We start from the raw sequence: 5,000 nt of genomic DNA, 5'->3' as shown, positions 1-5,000 counted from the left end.
GTGCGTGACATGGTGATCTCATATCAAGATAAACAGCGCATGACCTCTCAGGTGGGGCCCAATTAGAATTTTCTTCAGGTCGAGTAGCCCATCCCACTCAAAAGGTCCCTGAATAAGGTTTGTTTAAGGACGTTGAGCAAAACACCCATGTTTTCAAAGGTGAATTATTCAAACCCCAAAGAATTCCTCTCAACACATGGCTATGATGCTCCACCACTACTTCTGCTCATGATCAGAGATGCACATATCGTCAGCCACCAAGGGACATGCTCAACTGGTTAAGGTCAAACAACCAACAAGCAAATCTGTGGAATTGAGCAGAATATTTGCTGTAGCCCATCTTTTTATTATTATTTCATGTTTGACTTTTGTTTTGCATTTGTACAAGTTGGATCCAAGTCTCACCCAGAGACCTCAAGAGACAAGTTAGAAGTTCATGTAGGTGTTATGCCTAGGGTACCATATATTTGGATTTGTACATAGTGTTGTTTTAGAGAATGTTTAAGAAATCATAAGAAAATTGTGTTTGTTTTAAAATTTGAGATCACATAGACAGTATTTTACGTAGGATATGGGCAGTTCCCATGAGCACTATCTTTTGAACTTCAGCCATTTTGGGGTTTCCTATCTGAGCTAGGTAGTAATCAGCCCGTTTCGCTGTCATTCCCAGGGCACCTATGACAACAGGTATTGTTTTAGTCTTCAGGTTCCACATTTTGCTAATTTCTATTTCAAGATCTTTATATTTGCTCAGTTTTTGGTAGGTCTTGACAGATACGTTTATATCGATTGGGACAGTCATATCAATGAGGAGGCATGATTTTTGTCTGAAGTCTTTCAGTATGATGTCTGGCCTATTTGCATCTATCTTTCTGTCAGTTTGAATGGTGAAGTTCCAGAGGAGTGCGATGTGATCATTTTCAAGTACTGGGGGTGGTTTGTGTTCCCACCAGTTTTTATTATGGGGCAAGTCCAGGTTTTTGCAAATTACCCAGTGAATATATTGTGCTGCTCTATCATGCCTGTTGAGATACTCTGTAGGCGCAAGCAAACTGCACATGGAGACAACATGTCTCATTTTGTTGTTGGCATATACGACATAATGGGGAGCTGCCGTTCTTTAATATGTTGGCCTGGTAGTTCTTTGTAGGTAGGCATTGATCTTGGGCCGCTATGATAAACCTCTCTGTTTCTGATTTCAAGCCAGAGGCCATTAGCCATTGATGGATAAAGGCTTTGCCAATGTCTGCATTATTCGCACTCTCTGGGTATTTGCCATTGAGTGGTTTTCCATGCCATTTATCAGTCATAATATCTAAGGCAGCAATTTTAGCACAGGTTTTTAAGCGCTTAGCTTTTTCTGTGGGTGTTTCTAGTTCGTCTAATTCTTGAATTTGTTGTAATTGGAATTCACTTAGATACTCCTATGCCTGTTTTATCTAATTCTTGAATTTGTTTATTATTATTATTATTATTATTATTATTATTATTATTATTATTATTATTATCATTATTATTATTATTATTATTATTATTATCATTATTATTATTATTATTATCATCATTATTGAGTGAAAGAGCAGTGCATGCCATGAAAGTGACACTGGGGTAAAATACACGAAGCCCATTATACCCATCATGACTACCCGTCTGATAAGGGTACATCAGGCACATGCATCACAACCATATGTGCGCAACATGGTGATCTCATATCAAGATAAACAGCGCATGACTTCAAAAGGTCCCTGAATAAGGTTTGTTTAAGGATGTTGAGCAAAACACCCATGTTTCCAAAGGTGAATTATTCAAACCCCAAAGAATTCCTCTCAACACATGGCTATGATGCTCGCCCACTACTTCTGCTCATGATCAGAGATGCACATAATGTCAGCCACTAAGTGACATGCTCAACTGGTTAAGGTCAAGCAACTGACAAGCAAATCTGTGGTATTAAGCAGAATATTTGCTGTAGCCTATCTCTTTTTATTTATTATTATTATTATTATTATTATTATTATTATTATTATTATTATTATTATCATTATTATTATTATTATTATTATTATTATTATTATTATTTTCATTAGCATCTTCTTTCAATTCTGTTTCCATTTCTTGCCAAGTGTCTTCCTGACATCTAGGGCAGAGAAACGTACTCTATACATTGGTAGGCCATTAAAACAAACACACCAGATTGTTCATTTACAGAGTCATGTGATAGAGAAAAAGGGGAAGACAGAGAGAAAAAGGAGAAAATAGAAAAGTAAACAAATAAAATAAGGGAGGGAAGAAAGAAAGAAAATTCACAGCAACAATGCTCTTCTTAATATGTGTGATATACCTGTTAAGACAATCTATTGCACTTCCTGTATGGATGGTAAGCCAAGGATCATTCTTAAATAATTTTCACTTCTTTTTTTGATCATTCCAAGTGCTCCTACAATCATTGGTATTGTAACCGTCTTGAGATGCTATATCTTTTGATTTTGATTAGCAAATCTTTATATTTTCTGAGCTTATCAAATTCTTTTTCTGAGATATCATGGTCACAAGGTATGCTCATGTCAATCAATAAACAAACTTTATTGCTTTGGTCTTTCACAACAATATCTGATTTGTTTGCTTTGATGGTCTGGTCTGTACATTCTGGAAAGTCCCAAAGATTTGTTACATTTTCTCCCTCAGTTACAGCCTCAGGGTGGTGCTTGTACCATTTGTCAGCAGTTTTGATTTTATAATGCCAACATTTTATCCACTGTAGATATTGGCCAACTCTGTCATGTCTTGATTTGTACTCTACAGGTGCCAAAACCTTACATCTAGAGATTAGGCAGTCCACTGTTTCTATCCCATCGTTGCAGTATTGGCACTTTGGGTCTACACCATTTTTCATCACATTGCCTCTTCTATTTCAATTCTCAGAGCTTTTGATTTCATTTTCCCTAGTTAATTCTGAAAACCTATTGTCAAGGGTCTCATGGGGTCTCTTTCCATGGTACTTAACATTCATTATCAATATTATTATTATTAAGGTGATGAGCTGGCAGAATTGTTAGCACACTTGGCAAAATGCTTAGCCAGCATCTTTATGTTCTCTGTTCAAATTCTGCTGATGTCAACTTTACCTTTCATTTTTTGGAGTCAATAAAATAAGCACCAGTTGAGCACTGGAGCCAATGTAATTGACTGATACCCTCCCACAAAATCACTGGCCAAAATTTGAATCCATTATTATTGTTATTATTGAGTGAGAGAGCAGTGCATGCCATCAAAGTGACACTGGGGTGAAATATACAAAGCCCATTATACCCATCATGACTACCCGTCTGATAAGGGTACACCAGGCACATGCATCACAACCATATGTGCGCAACATGGTGATCTCATATCATGATAAATAGCGCATGACCTCACAGGTGGGGCCCAGTTAGAATTTTCTTCAGGTCGAGTAGCTCATCCCGCTCAAATTATTATTATTATTATTATTATTATTATTATTATTATTATTATTATTATTATTATTATTATTATTATTGTTCAGTAGTTTTATTTTAATAACGTGCTTTCACTTCTGAGTTCAGAATTCCACCGAGGTTAAATTTGCCTTTCATCCTTTTGGAGTCGATAAATTAAGTACCAGTGAAACACTGGGATCAATGTAATCAACTTAACGCCTTCCCAACAAACAAACAAAACAAAAAAATTCAAGCCTTGTGCCTTTAGTAGAAAGTATTATTATTAGTATTATTATTATTATTATTTGTTTGGTCTGGAAGAAGGAAATATGCCCATGGCCTTCACTTGCCTTTCAAGACCAGTGATATGAATGTAGCTTAATGTTCCTTTGGATTGACTGCAAGAAAAAACAGGGGCAGGGAGGATATTTCAGAGAGATGACATTCTAGGAAAGAAAGAACAACAAAGTAGTGATGGGAAACATGCAATATAGGTATTGAGAAGAGAAGAGAAGAGTGAATTGAAAAAGCTAGAGTGGGGGTGGAGGTGGGAGGAAACCAACCAGCTGGCTCTAAGGAGCAGATGCCACTATAGTAGTAGTAGAAAAGGCAAAGTGAGGAGACAAATGATTATGGGTCAGAAGATGGAATGTTTTGGTGACTGATTTCATATGTATCAGTCACCGTCATCATAATTTAACGTCCATTTTCCATGTTGGACAGTTCAACAGGAGCTGGCCAGGTTCCATATCTGTTTTGTTTGGTTTCTATGACTGGATGGCCATAATTTTCTCTTAGCTTGACATGTCTCCTCTACCAACCACATGGTTCCAGGTTCAGTCCCACTGCATGGCACCTTGGGCAAGTGTCTTCTACTATAGCCTCGAGCCGACTAAAGCCTTGTGAGTGGATTTGGTAGACGGAAACTGAAAGAAGCCCATTGTATACATGTATGTATATATATATATATATATATGGGAGAATATACAAATAATAACAACAGACGAGGACAGGTGGTGTAAATAACAAAAGGATATATTAGTATGACGCTCGGGAATACGGAAAGTCTTTGACGTTTCGAGCTACGCTCTTCAACAGAAAGAATATGGAGACAAGGAGAAAAACACGGAGAAAAAAAATTGATTATATATATATATATATATATATATATATACGTAGGTGTGTTTGTATGTCTGTGTTTGTCCCCCCACCATCGCTTGACAACCGATGCTGGTGTGTTTAATTCCCTGTAACTTAGCGGTTCGGCAAAAAGAGATCGATAGAATAAGTACTAGGCTTACAAAAGAATAAGTCCTGGGGTTGATTTTCTCGACTAAAGGCGGTGCTCCAGCATGGCCACAGTCAAATGACTGAAACAAGTAAAAGAGTAAAGAGTAAGTCTACAGCCCTTGTCATCTCTTCTGTGAGGCCAGTGGGGTGCATTCTTTTTTGGAAATGGTTTAAGATATCTACTCAAGGTAGTAGTTCAAAACATAATGGTTAATAGGGATATTTAAACACTGAGGAACATACAGACACTAAATA

At 37.0% G+C, this 5,000-nt stretch overlaps 1 long non-coding RNA gene across 2 annotated transcripts in view; it reads right to left on the bottom strand.

Moving 5' to 3' along the window:
* Positions 1 to 2,005: 2,005 nt before the first annotated feature.
* The window catches only part of LOC106868352 (uncharacterized), a 22,809-nt gene continuing 19,814 nt past the window's right edge, over positions 2,006 to 5,000 (bottom strand). For both annotated transcript variants that reach the window (XR_008264223.2, XR_001409264.3), the window contains one exon: positions 2,006 to 5,000. This exon is cut by the window's right edge and continues 618 nt beyond it. This is a non-coding gene — a long non-coding RNA (uncharacterized LOC106868352).

The sequence above is a fragment of the Octopus bimaculoides genome, chromosome 5 (genome assembly GCF_046866305.1).
Source record: "Octopus bimaculoides isolate indiv1 chromosome 5, ASM4686630v1, whole genome shotgun sequence".
Lineage (NCBI taxonomy): Eukaryota > Metazoa > Mollusca > Cephalopoda > Octopoda > Octopodidae > Octopus > Octopus bimaculoides.
Note: the sequence above shows the minus strand (reverse complement) of the source record. Positions and strands in the feature narration are given on the sequence as shown.